Source organism: Cygnus atratus, chromosome 1 (genome assembly GCF_013377495.2).
Source record: "Cygnus atratus isolate AKBS03 ecotype Queensland, Australia chromosome 1, CAtr_DNAZoo_HiC_assembly, whole genome shotgun sequence".
NCBI classification, from domain to species: domain Eukaryota; kingdom Metazoa; phylum Chordata; class Aves; order Anseriformes; family Anatidae; genus Cygnus; species Cygnus atratus.
The window spans coordinates 5,224,075-5,241,871 of record NC_066362.1 but is presented as its reverse complement, the minus strand read 5'-3'; positions in this window follow the sequence as shown (position 1 = coordinate 5,241,871).

Sequence of the window (17,797 nt, the reverse complement as noted above, 5' to 3'; positions counted from 1 at the left end):
TTTTTTTTTTTTTTTTTTCCTATGTACTCTGTAAGCAGAAAAGCTTTTCTGACTTAAGGCTGAGGATTGTTTATGTGTAGGACCCTAACCCTAAATTAATTTTCTTTCGTTATATTTGAAACATTTCAATATTGCCCTTAATCTAAACTCCCCTAAGTGATCTCGGTAATTATCCTGCAGTGGCAAAGGGATGTTCTCAGTGATCCATGGATGTTTTAGTTAACTCTCGATCTTTGACTTCTCTGAACAATGTGTTACATTTCCTAGTAACTGGGAAGCACTACGGAGATGCAGAATAATCTTGCTTCTATAGATTCAGCTACAAAGGTATACATTATTTCTTAGCTCTATAAACTGTGAGTAGATTTTCTTCCTAGCTTGTATATACTTATTTTATGCCTTATTGCTCTGGTGACAAATTTGAATTTATTTTTATTTCCAATGTTTTATTTTATTTGCACTCAACTGAGTTAGAGACCAGAATGGGTGATTGTTATACAGTAGTTTACTTTTAAAAGAAATAGGGCTTCTCAAGCAGCTAATACAGGAAGATGTATCACCAGCTTGAATAATTGTGACAACCATAGACGGTATCAGTGCCTGTTTGTTTGCACAATACCCTACTGCATTAAGAAAGCCATCCCAGCTGTCTTGGGCTCTGGAGTCACCCATTTCATCACTTGACACTGCAGCAGATGTTATGGATTGATAACAGACTTCACTTCATTCACTCCACATCTAAGATTACCTCTGGAAAAAAAAAAAATCAAATACATTATAACACTCCCAGCCATTTGTAAAGGAAAAAGAGAGAGAGAGTGAGGGAGAGAAAGAGAGAAAGATCAGCAATTTATTCTCTCTTTTGCAGCATTAAATGGCTCCTTTGGGGCTTTGCAAATATATGTTTCATTTATAATATTTTTTTTCTTAACATATTCACAGTGGTGGATATTCATCTTAGTACCTCCAGAGAGAAGAAGAAAAAAAAAATAGAGATAGATTCAATATTTAATGATTTAATTACATTAAGACTTGGACAGGTTTTAGGTTTATGAATTACGTTCCATTATATCAGATGCCTTATGTGTTCACTGATAGTATGTAAATGCAAAATGTTCATTGTGTTGATGACAGAAATACCAGACAAACCAAACACTGTAGTTTTTGGTCTAGTAGATGAATATTTGGATGTCCATATGCGTTCCTGCTGGTGATGCTGGGTCTTGTATTTTACTGGAGATAGTGTAGGTGAATGTTTAATTAAATGCCATACTGTCTAGCATATAAGTGAACAAAAAATGTGTTTGTGGAGTGGGGCAGGGTTTTCCTCCTCACCTTTTAAATTGTAGCTAATGCAATAATTGTATAAAATACATAGATGGAATAAAATACCTGGTGCTGTCCTGCCATCTCCTGCAATCTAAATCATATCGTTGATGAAAGTCATGGGACTCTCTTCTCTGACTTTGAAGGGTCTTGGCCAGCGGGTGTCTTTTGTGGGATGTGCCAGACATGCAGCAAATATTGCTGTTGTGAAAGTTAAAGGGGTGCAAATGAAAGCACTGAGGTTTGGTTTCACTTCACTGGCTTTGGGCAGTTACATGAATCACCTGAAGTGGGAGCAGAGTCATCTTGCATTCCTTGTACAGCTGTTGGAGAGCAGGCTGGGTCACACCCTGGAGAAGCCCGTGTCTCCCAGCAGCTGCAGACGCTCCCAGAGTCTAGCATGGCTCAACCAGCTAAGTGTATGGAAATATATGGAGAGATGCAAGGGTAAGAATGGATTTCCAGTGAATGTCAAGGGAAATATTTCCAAAGTTTGCACTGAAACTATGTGTTATTTGGATGCTGAATTCCCCTGGACACTTTGAAAATCCTGGTATAATACATCAACACATCCCTTGAGAGCTCTTCAACACCTAGTTTTCAATTGCTTTGAAATATATGATTCTTTGCTGTTCATACAGTATTTGTTTCTGCTAGGACAATACTAATAAAGTTCCTGATCATAAGGTGTCCAGCACCACCTCGGTAGCTGATCTTATGGTAAAGCAGTTCCTGACTCCTTGTCATTTACACCCTAGCAAACCAAGTCAGATGTTTCAAGGGCCACAAGGAGGCCTAAACTGTGTCTGACTGTGGAAATACAAAAGGCATATAATTCACATAAAAACGATTTTTCTGTAAACTTTCAAATCGCATTACAAAACTGACACCATCTCAATAAACAGGTTTTGAGAATGACTTTAGTATAAGCAAATACTGCCACCCCACTGTTTAGTTCTGAATAAAGTTCCCCATCAGCTATATGTCTGTATCATACAAAAAGATAATAAAAACAAGCCAGACACGTGAAGCTTTTTGTTTTTATTAATACATGTAAAGTTCAGTGAAGTGGTAAGGCAGCTGAAACTGAGATAGCATGAGAAATGATTTTAATGGCATTTACACTGACAGTTCCATGGAGAAAAATAGTTATGGTCTATCCCATGCTTCAAGTATGAAAGAATTTTACTAATAGCTTGTAGTTTACAGAGTTTAAAAATATTTAGATTTTTATTTATTTTTTTCCTGAACAGGAAATAGTACATTGCTCAGTCTAGTGAGAAGCCAGTAATATTTCTTAATATGAATAAGTTCAGGCAGCTTTTTTTTTTTTTTTTTTCAGGTACAAATGAGGTTTAATTTACCACATTTTATTCATATCCTGGTTCTTATTTTCTTCAGAATCCTCGAAGCATGACTGCAGTGATGGAAATTTTAGCAGAACCATTTTTGTTTAGATGTTTTTGTTGTGTGTGTTTTTTGTTTTTGTTTTGTTTTGTTTTGTTTTGCTGTTGTTTTTTGTTTTGTTTTGCTGTTGTTTTTTGTTTTGTTTTTCCACACACTGAAATTACTGCAAAAGCCAAAACAACACATTATGACTCTGAAACCTTCTAACTTCTCCCTGCTAGAAATAAAATAGCTGTTGCTAGATATGACAGGAATTGGTGTTGGGGACCTCAAGAAAAGGGCGAATTCTAGATACAGGCTCTGAACATCTGCAATTCTCTGTTTCACACAACTGCAGAAATACATGTTCTTGTCTGATAAAAGACTTGGCAGAGAAAAGCAAGTAGATTTCTCTCCCATCTCATATATAATGAAACATTAATATCAAGTCTCAATGAAGCTTTTCAACTGAGGAAAATACAGAAAAAAAATCATTATATAAAGTCAAAGCCTCCAATTCATTTTGTCTACGGTAGAAAGACATGCAACAGTAACTTACTGTAGGCAACATTTCATACGTTAATATCTAGATCATTATTCTTGTGTATGTTTCCTGGAAAGAATCTTAGGTGGTTTTGTTGTTGCTGCTTTTTCTTTTTTTCTTTGAAAAACATATTCAATTAACTTATGAACTTTCTATTGTTATTGCTCGTATTCTGCCTATTGGATTCTTCTTACAAGCATCTGCTGAAGTCAAACTACTGAATTGAACTCAATTGGGTGTATTCTCACTCTTGTACTGTGGGAATTTGAATTAGTCTGCCTCTTCAGCTTCTTCTATGCTAGTTGTTAAGTATGAGTGTTTACTAGAGACACTTCTACTCTATGGTACTCTGTAGTAAACCCTTAATTTCCTTTTCAAATTTGTCCATCTGGATGTTGGTACCCTTGATCACTTCAAGCCATTCACCTCCCAGCATGCTCCTTTCCATTGTTCATAGTGTTTACTGCTGAATCAACCACACAGATCTTAAGCAGGGAAGTCTGCCAGCATCAACACCCCCTGACATTTTCCGTTCCAGCTACTTATACCTCACTTATATCTCATATCTGTAAGTAGGAGAAACAGTGGGTGAAGAGGCCGCTGCCCTCAGCCTGACTCTTGAAATATCTTTGCATGGCAGTGCTGATGGGTTCACATGTGGCCAGGAAAGGATGCTCTTGCACTTCCTGTGCAAGTCCAGTTTTGCCAGGCATACAGCATGCAGCTAGCAGGACTGCAGTACAATTGTCCCTTTCCCTGCACAATGTTTAAGCTCTAAACACCACACACAAACTTCAATCCATAAAAACAACAACAAAAACAACAACAACAAAGCAGTAACTCATCAGTGCAGAACTTGGTCGAGTGTAAATCAATGGAGATGTACTGAGTAAACCTACCCCTTATTGGATTGCTGGAGCTTGTATGGTGGTTGTGGACCCCTGTGAAAGTAGGGAACATGCCAGATGAAAAGACTCATGAATTTTTGAGGACATCCTTCCATCCCTCACTTTTCATGGGGGCAGAAGGAAGAGGCACAAGCAAAGAACACTTTTGGCAGCTTTGTTACATACTTCATTTCAATCAAGTCCTGCCATCTTCACCATTCTCTTCACCCATTGCTCATATCCTACAAAAAGGTATCCACTCTCTGCACACATCTCATATATTTCCACAGGTTAGAACATATTTCTTCCATTCTTACCCTCTCTAAAAAATTATATTTGGACTTTTTTGAACTCAGGCTCTCCAAGAAAGCAATTGCTGTCATGATAAAAGTGAATCCTTCAATTTTGCCATTTCTCTTTAAATAAACTTTAACTCCATTGTTCCTGTTTAGTAAATAGTTTCCAAATTATATATATCAAGAAAATCTGAAAGGATATGTATTTATCTTGGAAAATACATTTTCCGAGGTAATAAATACATTTTCCGAAAATAATTCCTGAAAAATAGCAGTGTCACCAAGGGGAGAATCAGCTGCCTGCAGTAATGTTTGCAATAAGAAACAATTAATTCTTCATTGAAGAAGTCATAGAAAGGTCAAAAGGGATTCCCTGCTGATAAAGAAAACAATATTTATGCCCCTATTTGGAAAGCCTTTTTAAGGTTGTTAGAAGATGATTAATATATTTTTCTCTGTAATCTTTCAACACTTATTTTGGAAAGGACTTTTCATTTTATATTGGATCCCATCAGATGGCAAAAAAGTGCAACTGTAATTAATTAGTAACTTATACTTCTTAAACATGCTGAATATGTGAATCCTCTTAAACCAGACCTGATTCTTGTGCTTCTTATGGCAGTGGTATAAATACCTGGCATTTTGGCATTTTCTCAATGGAAATTATTTTTCAAGAACAAAAGTATTTTACTTACCCCCTTTAGATATTTAGACATTTAATATACTCTCTGAGTACCTACCATACTTCTAATAAGTCCCCTGAGATGCTGGAAAACACTATTTCTTCTGTTTCACAGCATTTGTAAACTATTTGCTGCATCTTTGGGAAACTCTTTTCAGGTTGTATAAGGAATATGTAGAAAGAAGAGAAGATAAACAAAGGTGCTCTGATGTCTATGTTATCACACTACCTATAGGAATCTTTAACAAGCCTATTGCCACTTCTTACATTTTTGAAAGGTCCATATGACCCTACTGGCCCTTATTAGTAAATATACACCATCTGTACTCTATTTCAACACACCTGTAGAAAATAGATTTTAAATAACTAATGTTTTATGATTGTCATCCATTCTTTTATCCATGCTAAAGGAAGTGATGTCAGAAAATTGGTAGGATTTCTTTTTTTTTCTCTTGAGTTTCACAGAACAACTGATGCAAGCCAACATACAATGAGAACAGAATCTGAGGATAAAAAGTGTGAGATTAAATTATACCTGAATAATACAAGTGAAGAATGGTTTGTAAAACTTGACATGAAAACTGTATACACCCGTAATTTTATGGCTTGCTATTATGTCAGAGAACTGAGAAAGCTATGGCATTTATCCTCAGGCTTCTGGTGTAATAAAAATATTTTAATCAGCAGAACATGAAGTCCTCAGCACAGAAGATTTTGGAAATATACTAGGTTTAGAATCCAGTACTGTAAATCAATATAAAATATAAGAGTGGTGTAAGGTGACTTAGATGAAAGATAAATATATCTGGGAGTAGTATCATCCATCTCTATAATCTCTCTGATGTAAATTTCATGAAAACAGGATGACACTAGTGACATAGTGTGCAGTTATTTTAGGTATGTCACCAAAAATATATGAGAAAATGGGAATGCCAAGTGTTGTTATGAAAAAAGGAGTTCAACAAGAAAAACAAGGGAAAAAATCCTTTTGTTCTGATACTCAGAAAGATTATTATTATTATTATTATTATTATTATTATTATTTAATCTGATGTGTCATTGGAATCAGCATTTTAATAAAAAGTGATTAGTTCCACAGGATGGATGTAGTTCCTTCCTTCCCAGCATTAGCAGGTTTAAATGAGGCATCTAAAATGGCATTCATCCCATCCAACTCTGTATAAGAATAGATGTTCAGGCAAGACTAGCTCCATCTCTAATCAACAGAAAGAGATAGGTGTCCCAGAAAACTAGTTAGTGCCTACAGTCTTGTCATAGGAAGTATTACCTTGTGGACAGGAATGTGAGATAACCTCAGAGGTTAGATGCAACTAGGGGAGTCTCAGTCCTCATAGACATATGGATTCCATGGAAAAAACAAAAAAAAAAAAGAGAGAGAATCTATGAACACCAGAAAAAGAAAAAGAAAAAAAGAAAAGAAAAAAGAAAAGAAAAAAGAAAAGAAACAGAAACAGAAAAGGAAAGGAAAGAAAAGAAAAGAAAAGAAAAGAAAAGAAAAGAAAAGAAAAGAAAAGAAAAGAAAAGAAAAGAAAAAAGAAAAAGCCAGCATCCCATGATCTTTCGTGAAGAAGCAGGGGGGTCTAAGAAAAGGTCTTGTCTGAAGTAGTCAGAGAACTTGGAACATTATTATGAAGTACAGAAGAACCCCAGTACCTAAATACATTGGGGACCATTTAGATTGCATAAATTGAAAAGGCAGGAAAGAGGGGACTGTGAAGGTCTCTGCAGACTGATCTCATGAAGACACTGAAAATGACGTTGAGCAGTACTAGGCATTAAGACACAGTAGGCATGGGCACAAGCAGAATTCAGGCTACCAGAACACCATTTAGTTTCTTACTCTTCTAAGTAATTGTACTGTCCTAGTATGAGCAATTCAGCCACTTTTCACTTTGAAAACTAATATGGGCATGTTGAAAAAGAATAACATGTCCCATGAAATTTGACTCATTTGACCAGTTTCTTAGATGCTTTCACTCACCTTTGCTTGATTAAAACAAGGAGAGAGAAGAGATTGTGCACTGACTTGGAATGATCTTTATCTCCTTTGAAGCAATACAATTTCTGCTGTGTGATCAGGATTTTCTGGGAAACTTACCTCAAACCCACATATAAACAATATACTGGGAACTAGGAAAAAAAAAAAATGGAGAAGTTGAAAATATGTTTTCTTCAGTAATGAGTTTTAGAACAGAAAAGAGTAGTTATACATCTGATGTACTGAACATTCTCCCTCCTGTGTTGGCCAGAAGAGTCACATTGCTTCCTATGCTCCAACATTTTTCTGTTTCCACTTTTCCTCCACAGACACTGTGTCTTTCCATTTGAATTTGCATGATCCTTAATGTACTAGAACTTCCTATTACACCTCTTGATCAAAATTGAAATGATATACACAAAATAAATGTGAGCCCTGCCGTGCTTCTGTACAGCAAAATGATTACAAAATGGTTACAATTATTCTTAACCCTGAGAGCTGTTTAGAAGTTCAGCTTATTACTGTGACAGAAGCTCCTTTGGAAGACCCTTGGACAGAAAATGGAGAAAGGGAGAGATGGAAAATATCTTGAAATGGCCTTTCTCTCCAATACTTAGGGTTCATGGCAGCTGCTCAAGGCACTATAGTGAGGAGTTCAAGTCAGCACTCTTTGACTTTTACATTTCAGAAAGGAGATTAATGTAGTACTTTAGAAAACTAAAACAAATATTACCAAATTTTGATCTTTCCAGGGATATTACCCTGATAGAAGTAAAGATATAATTATTTCATCAAAATAAACAAAAAACAACTGCTTAATCTAGAGAGGAATATAGTCACCTTATTTATACATAACCTAATAATTCTAATAAAGCACAAAAATATTCATAATTAGCTGAGTGAAGATGCTATTAAGATTCATTTCAAAGAAATAGCTGATTTTGTTTTTCTTCAATGGATTATTCTCCATAGACAGAGTGAATTCTGTTCCACTATCATGCAACTCTATCAAGTGATGGCCATACTTATGATATTTACCCTCCTTCAGAAATTATTTTCACACAGTGACAAATCTCAGAGCATGAAAAACAATAAATAAAAAATCACTTGGCGTGGGCCAACACCTCTAAAAAAAAAAAAAAAAAAGAGAGAGATAATCATAGTTAATATTGATCACGTCAGTAAATTCCTTGCGTCTGTGGGCTGAAGTTCTAATGAGAAGTGATTGCTCCCATATAATTTGTTTTACAGCCTGCAGCGTTGAAATCCCAAACAGTAAATAAGGGCAACACTCAGAAAACACTATGTAGGTGTGAGAAGGACAGTGGCTATCTGATAGTCATGACTGGAATCCTAAATTGTGGGAAAATGTAAGTAGGCTGTGTAAGATAAAAGGTCAAGTAAAAAAAAAAAAAGTTGAACTGAGGAATAAGATTCCTTCTATCCATGCATATAAACTCTGAGTTACCATGAGAAAGAAGAATTTTTGACCACACAGAAATTTCATTTCAATATTCCATTGCAAATATCACTTCTGAAATTTATCAGATGCCCAGCAGTTTGTTTGTTACTGTCTTTGCTAATGTGAGTGAAGTATTTCTGCTTTAACACATTGCAGAAAAGCAACCAGAGGAAGGAAAACAAAAATAAAAACAAAAAATAAAAACAGAAAAAAAAAGTTTTAACATTGTTTTTTAATATTTTACTAAGGTCTACATATAAATATAAATATAAATATAAATATAAATATAGTGCCAGTTATTTCATAAGCCTCCAGATACACAGGTGCATAAATTTTACCATTGTAACAATGTACTACCTATCTAGTTACATGTATAGTTCTTCACATACTGCAAAGGAAAGTTTGAAAAGTCTGTTTTCAGTTGTACCAGTGTCCCAAGGGAAAATCCAATCACAAATGTGACTGTGCTTCTTCAATATTTTTACTAGAAATCAGAATTTCTATGGAATCCCTGAACTTGCATATGCCTTTGTGTCAGGCTCTTCACCTGTATGAGCTGTCTTCTTAACATGTACTGAGGCATTTCTAAGATTTGGGATCTGTACTGAGAAGTTTCGTTTTACTACATCATATAATAAATACTTTCAGGTAAGTTGCTACTTTACAGAATCAGAAACAATTGGATAGATTTCTTTCATTTGCCATGTAAATTCACATTATGTGTAAGGAGAAAAGTGGCAAAATTCATTAAATAATGTCTCTGTTATAAATCAACTCTTTCATTTTTAGAAACCAACTGGATAAAGAGAACATTCCTAGTAAAGTAGCCTATCTCAATTAGATCAAACATCTTTTAGAAATATTTTCATAGAATCCTGTTAAACATACATATGTTTCTATTCATTTAATCATCATAAAATTCCATCAGATTTATTTTCACAAGGTTGGTTATACAGTATCTTTATAAAATAACACTCTTCTGATTCAAGGAGATGATAAAAAAATACACAGCAACTGACAAGGTTCTAACAACTGTGTATTTCTTTATCCTCTGTTGGGGGGTGAGAAAAGATGAATTTTATGGACACCGAGTTTTTCTTTTTGGAAGTAATACAGTACATTTGGATTGGAAAATTCTAAATAATCAGTCTTAAGAATCTGACATACTGAAAAGTCTGGTCAGACTGCTCAGTTAATGGATAAATGTATCATATGTGCTTTCTATCTGAAGCATTTACACATGACATGAGATCCCTTAACATGAAACAAAATCCCTGACCCTCATTTCTGACAGTAACAGTAGCTGCAAGTACTTAATATGCTGTGGAGAAATCTCTTTTCCTGTAAATTTTCAGAGTGCTGTAAAGAATTTAACCTTATGTTCCTCAAGTCTCAAATCACAGTTTGGGATGTGCTCTCAATTTTTCTGGGAATCTGCATGTTATGAAAAATTTCATAAGTTCTAAGGATCTGGAACATTACACTTTGAAAATGTTCTCTAAGAAAATCCTGCCACATATTAAACCAGAGATCCCATCCTCAGCTGATATAGATCAGATTAGTTGACTTTCCCCACTTGAGGATTTGACCAAGGAAATGTATATTATTTGCAATTCATTTGTAGGAGCACACTGAAGCTGATATATTTTGGATGATTAAAATTTCTTCTAAACTCTGTACCCATATCCAGTAATCTCTGGATTTAATTTTATGAACTAAACTGAAATATCCCCATCCATGCAATTAATCAGATAAAAGAAAGATTAAAATACCTGGTTGTAGAAAATTGCAGAGAAACAGAGGGCCTGTTCTCCCCATTCCTTTCCCTCACTCCCCACTTTTAAAAGTGATAAACAGGAATGATGCTGAAAAAAATAATAGTCATTTTAGAATAAATGGGAGAATAAATGGGACTTTGGAAGTTATCAGATTTTATGCATGAGTAGATGCAACACATAATTTTCCTAAATGAATCCTTGATTAGATTGACTGTTTTAAAATGCTCAAATCAACATATAGTAAAATGTTTTTGCAAGGTTTGTGCAGTTACAGATTTGTTTATGGCATATATCGCATAAATGTATGAGTCTTTGATAAATAGTCTAGATTATACTGCTAATATTCTGAGGATCTAAATCCACAGGCATCCAGTAATATATATTACAGTACCTAATCCAGTATTATGGTATTAATTGGAACGTACCACACATTTTAGAGCTATAGAAATGCAACATTTACTGTAAAACTGTTTTGCTTGGCAAGAAAATAACACATATGTATATTTCTTATGCCACTGGCAACCGCAAATTAAACATCTAATTTTTTATATATTCATTCCAATTTGATGCAAATGAACTTCAACAGGGACTCAAAAATGACATGAGTGTCAACTGTATTTTTCAAACTTGTATTGGGAATCCTTTTCAAACATGGCTTGCCCACCAAAGCTAAATGCAGTTTAATATGCATGTGCATAGGTATCCTGTTTGAAAATATATGCATTTACATGGGGATTTCAGCTTCCCTTCAGATCCTTTTCAAACAACCAATATGAAAGGAAAAGAACTTTAAAAAAATGTTTTTTCAACTACAGTAAAACTTGGCTTGTTATACTTCTTCTAATATGTTTTTCCTCTGACTGACCTTTGCTCTGAATTTCTACAATGGAAGTTTTAAGGTTGTAGGACTGGGAGGTAAATGTATGTCATCTTCATAAGCATTTTTGGAGAGTACCCAGTTTCAGACCCAGCTTTGTAAGAAAAAAAAAAAAAAAAAAAAAAAAAAGAAATATTTTTCATGCCACTTCAATTAGGCCCCCGGGTGAAGATCATACAGCTTTGAAATTGTTCCGTTTTGACAAAGTTCCAAAGTGTTATACACATTAGGGAAAACTAGAGTTTGCTGTAATGTAAACTGTTTAACATGCACACTGAGGTCAAATCTAAATTTTCCCAAGCGTTTGGGTTTGTTTAAACATTAGAACATGGTTTGGTGTCAGTGAATAGGAAAACTTTTATGTTCTGGGTGGGAATCTATCCATCTTTCTTTGTTAAAGTTCCAAAGGCTACTGCAGTAAAAATATTCATTTACTGAGGGGGCTATTGTGATAAGCGTCCAAAGATATTATGCATTGGTGTGAAAGAAGCAAGCAGGAATAGACATCAGCACAGTGGGAGTAAAGAAACAAGTCTTCCTTTCTCTTTTCTTTTTCTTTTTTTGTTTGTAGGAGTTCCAAAGTCCAGTTTTAAATGAGTTTTTTTCAGGATGGTCTGGTTATCTGCACTCCCATATTTTTCTGGTTGAATATAATAATGCTTGAATAGCTGTAAGACTTTCTAAGTTCAACAATAATTGCATACTTTATTTCTGTTTTCCAATCATGCCCTTTAAATCAATGTACGCTATACTTACCTGTAGAGCCTGAAGTGCATACAGGAGACTTCCTGGTACAAATCATTATTGCTTTCTTGGGACAGCGCCACTACTGATGTAAATCAGAAGCGGTTCCAAGAATATAGTTTCTGAACCTAAAGACAACTGCGTAAATTTATGTCAATGAAAGCATAAAATCAGATGTTTAATATTAAGCTAATATTGCTAATCAATCATTACATTTTGCAGTGCCATAAAGTAGAGAAATATCACCAGGAAAACACAGTACATGACATGACTGAAACAACATATCCAATGTATTAGATATTTAATGTTTAAAATACATACATGCATAAATTGCATACCTTAGGAAACAAACCTTGTATGTATTTATTTTTTTACTGTCTTCTGTTTTTTTTAATCAGGACTTAAAATCAATTGTGTTTATAGTTTATGATATCACGCTGGAGTAGGCAAGTTTAATCCATTTGTCCATAAATTTATAAAATTAATGTGTCTACTGCATGACGATTATAGAAAAGAAATAATCTGACCCAATGAGCAAATTCACGTACTATGCTGAGTGGCAAAATGTGTGTTAAAATAAACACAAAAGAAGGCAGTCGTGCACCACCCTCTGTTAATCTGGTATCTGCTCCTGTATCAAAAGAGATATACTGACAATGGCATTTTAGGTACCTAACTAATCTGGGCAATTTGATATCTAGAAATATCCTAATCCACCTGCCCATATTTAACTGTCTACCTTTTCTTATAGCTCTCTGTATAGTCAGGGTGGAAAACTATGGTTCTCCAGAAGGGAGTTCAGAACATTTAGGAAAAATCATTTCCAAAATAGTGCATTTCACATTGAAAGGAAAATAATGGAGAGCTTTGGGAACATGCATTGGACAAGGCCTCCTTGGTCAGGGCTTCCTTACATCAGTGACTGCTGAAGAGTTTATAAGCTGTGTGTCTTCAGAGGATATCAGCTGCTGCAGAGTAAATAAATAAATAAATAGATAAGTAAGTAAAGTGGCAGTGTTAAACAATGAAAGCACTAGCTAGTCTTGTCTTTGAAACCTGTAGCAGTAATCTGGGATAGCACTCAGGAACTCAGACTAGGTTTAGTGCACTCATAAGCCTTTGCATATATTGTGACTCAGTGTTGGTAACTTTGTAGGTAGGTTGGTAGGAAATGCAAGACATCGGAGTAAAGGAAAACTTAGTGATTATTATTATTAATTATTATTATTATTATGTAATTTGGAAGTCACTTTGTTGACACCAGTCTAGTAGTGGACTTTGCAGTTTTGGCATCACGGAGAGCTGACTAGGTAAGGTGGCTGGAGGTGTGTTCCTATACTCAGTGCAGTTCACCTGACTTCCCTCCTATGGCTCTCTCTGCAATCAAGGCTGCAAAGTCTTGGGTCAGCGCATGATGGTGAAATAGAAGCCTAAATAAAATTTCAATACAGCAAAACCTGTAATATCCTTTATCCTATTAAATCTCTTATTGGAGTGATACTAGATACAGATCCTAATTTCCATGACTAGTTTAGGCATGACAGGTGTGTTTCCTACATAGGTCTGAATTCTGTCCAAATTAATAGCAACTGAAATCTGCTGCTATCCAATAAGCTGTTCTCTAGGAGAAAACAGACTTCTCTTTTCTTGGTCCTTTGAGTATAGCCCTCTATCTTCAAAAGTGATCACAATATAGGATGGCACGTCTTATTCAATTAATTGAACATGGTATTTTCAGCCTCTCAGGAAAAGGTTGGTTTTCCAAATTTGTATGCATCAATGAAGCACTGTCTCTAAAACCTCTTTGATATGACATTTTCTGAAACTTTCTTATAAGCAGTTTGTGGACTAAAAGTTCCTTATGAAAAAATTGTAATTGCAAGTATCAGTACAGGCTTTGAATCAAGGGAGAGGGAGAATAAATACTTTGCTTACGTGACAGCTAAGTTAGTTTGCAGTCAAAAGGAAAGCAGCTAGAGCAGGTTCTGGTACATGGAAACAGAGTTTTGGTGTACTTTCTGAACCCCTCCATCACTGAACTGTCCTTGATAGATGTAATTATAAAGCAGTTTCTCCCATAAGCATAATCATGACATGGGAATGTGCAGGCCTTTCCAGAAGTAACATGTTGGTGCTCTTTTGGTTTTGTACAAGTGCATGATACTGATAAGAAAATGGATATCTGTTCCTTCAAAGAAAAAGGAAACATTTAAGCTTTTATTAGGAAATGGAAATATAATGATGACCATCTCTGGAGAGCTTCATAAACTTTGTTCTGAATCCATTTATTTGCTGTATGATTCATAACAGATGCAGATCTTAGTCCCTGTGGAAAAAAAAAAAAAAAAAAAAGAGCTCTTAGATATGAAAAAAAAATCTGATGATGATAACAATATGGAAACTGGAACTCTGAAGTTTAGGTCTGAATCAGTAATAGAGAGCATGGCTTTGGCCAAGTTACCAAAATGTCTCCTGTGTCACAGCTCACTTGAGTATAAAATAGGTATATATCACTCATGTCTTATATGAGTGATGAACTATGTATTTGCTAAACAGTTTTTACCAATGCAAGACAGCAGATGATATTCTGGCCTTTTTATACATATAAATAAATATATCACAAGGGAAGTCACTCATTTTCCCTTAGTGAAATGCTCAGAAATGGAAACCTTGACTGCCAGCTTCCATCATGTGCATGGAGATCTGTAGATGCAAAATGTATAAATCACACTCCAATGCAATGTCCATGTCTTCACATGGGAACACCTCCAAGAGGTGGAAAAGATGTCAAAAGCCAGAAGGTGTTCAGAATTAAGAAATCCTGTTGAGTCAGGTTTGTTATCAGTAGAATGATGCAATGAATTCATGAGCTGCAGAACACATGCCATATTTGCCATAATGCTTTGCTAGAGAAACACCAGCTTCAGATGAAAGAATCAGTCTGCCAGTTAATTCTTGAAATAGGGCTCCTGTTTCCCTCATGAGATAAATACTAAATGGCCAACTTGTTACAGTATGTTCCATATATTGCAGAAAGGGGAGATCACAGCTTTCTACCCCACCAGACTGCCATCTATTTTGCTCAGATGGTACTAAGACAAGAAAGCTCTTCTTGCACAGTAAGTGGGGATATAGTGTACTGACTCATTCAGGTAACTGTAGAGTGGCATAAGAATACTTTGAAGAGCCCTGTTGAAGGCTGAAAAGGCTGAATTAAGGCTGACCTTTATGCCCATGTCCAGAACACTGAGTGCCAACCTCATATGTGATTTCATCAGCATACCACATTTTATTCCAAAAATAAATATGTCTCTGGTTCTTCAGACTGGAAAAAGAAAGGAGGCTTGAACACATGAGTTATATACATCCAGTACATGGAAATGGCTTGGATTAGCAGAGAAGTTGAAGGTTTGTAGAAGAAAGAATTTCCTCAGGCATAAGTAGATCACAGCCTTTTTAGTTAACTTATTAACTGTAGTACTGTGGAATTACAGAGGACATGGTGCTTCTGCTCTTAAAGGTCCCAGTTTGCTACAGAACTGTGTGTAAAAACCTTGTGCTTAAAGAATCAAAAATTTGTAATGAGGAAATATTCAGCATCTCCAAGGGTTAAAAGTGATCGTCTCTTAAGGAAGAAATATTCTCTAAACAGAGAAAAAACACTTAGTTCAGGTGAAGATAAGCTTTTTTTCCATTAAATTTTCAAGTACTATAAGCCTTTCTGTAAATATCTTTTCATTAAAATCATATTTAGTAAATCAAAATGACTTAGAAGGTGAAATCTTTAGCATATTACATATCATACTGAACCCAGCTGCATGACATAAGTTCTCAATTCCCCCACCAGGTGCTGCAACACTGGTTTAAACAGAAGTGGTGATTTTTACCAGTTTGCAGAGTCTGAGGGATTTTCCATGTCTTACGAGAATGTTAATAAGTGTCATAACTCTATGAGAGAGAAATATGAGAAAGTCTGGACAAAGGAGAGAATCTCATATCTGGGAAGCTCCCGCTGACCTTAGGCATATCTACATAGTTTTAGTCTTGCTTCCACTAAACCCAATGATGAAACTCAGATTTCGATGTCTGCAAAAAGCCTGGTCTTTAGTCACTTCATGAAAGGGAAGAGATGCTCTTACTGTACATGTTATATCCTTTATTCTGAAACACATTTCAGTAGCATCCTAGTTTATCTTTTTTTTTTTTTTCTAACAGAAAATAATAGTAATAAGCTTATAAAAGAATTTAGTTAATTAAAATATTGAAAAACAACTCTGATTCACACAAAACCCACTGTTTATTACTAAATGATGGGTTTGTACCTTAGGAATATGAATTTTAGTGGTAGAAATGATAGAGATGATAACTTTCTGATATGTTCTACCTTTTGGTTTAGGATCTCTTACCCATTTTCATTCTGTCCAACATACAGAAACAATAATGAAGTAAAAGTATTCTTTTCCCCAGATTCTCTGCATTTCATGGACATAGCTAAGTATCTCCAGAGTATGACTGACCTAACTGAGATTTAACTCCATAGACTGTGCAGGAAACCTACAGCATCTTCATTCAGTTGGACAGGCTAAATTAGTAAATAATCTGATTTTGTGTAAAAGAAGTCACCATGTCTCCAACTCTGCCTTTTGCTTTAAATGTGTATAATCTGTAAAGCCTCTTGATTAATACTTAGGTTTTCATTTTCAGCCTCCAGATGTGTCACAAATAGAAGTTGTGATGACACATCTCATATTCTGTTGACATTGTGAGAAGATATTTTTCTCTTGGTAAGATTAACACAAAATATTCAAATAAGAAACTGCATAAGATTTGCATGTCACAGCTCAAAGCGAACCTTGCTACTCTTATCACCCTCATCTTCCTCCTAGCTACCCTCTTGTGATACCATGACCTCCTACATTGATGAATACTGCAAGAGCGGAGAGGTAGATATTAAGGGTGTAGGTCTGGCTTTTCTGAGGTCAATGGTTGTTTTGCCAACAACTTCAGTAGATCCACAGAGTCGTTTCATGGAATAATTTGGCATCAGTCCTGCATACAATTACAAATGAATATATCATGCCTCCTACTCAGAAGTCCAATTAAGGTTGGTTCTATATGTAATTACAACCCCTTCTACTGAATACTGTCAAAGATCTATAAGCATAGATATTTGTTGCTCTGGCTGGTGAGGACATCAGGAGCACAGTACGGATCTAAAACGCAATGATACAGATACTCCTAGAAATTCAAGGCACTACTTGAATAAAAGGAAAGGATTATTGAACCATAATCATATCTTTTATCCACAACAACATGAAAGAAGCACTAGAAATTATTTTATTTTATTTTATTTTATTTTATTTTATTTTATTTTATTTTATTTTTTAGTTATGTCTACATAAGTAACAAAAAAAAAAAAAAGAGAGGAGAAGTGGACCCATCACAACTGGCCTTTCTTTCTTTCTTTCTTTCTTTCTTTCTTTCATTTCAACCTATAAATTAAGGTAAAATAAAGTTGTTGTCCTGTCTCCATCTTTAAAAACAAAGGAAGAATGGTTTCTTTATTTCAGTTAAAACTGCTCACCTAAGGGCTGTAGAATTTAGTCTCTCACAGATACTGTGTAAATCCAATGCATATTTGCTCTGTACTGTTGGTGATATCATCACCACAAAGGAGCCTCATTTTGTAGAGATATGGTGATATTGCCAGGAGTAAAACAATGCAAGGAAATTGCCAAATTTGACCATTATCAAAATAACAGTGATCTGTAGAATGGAAATTCTTTTCTGTTAATTTTCACAAGATGGAGAGGAAA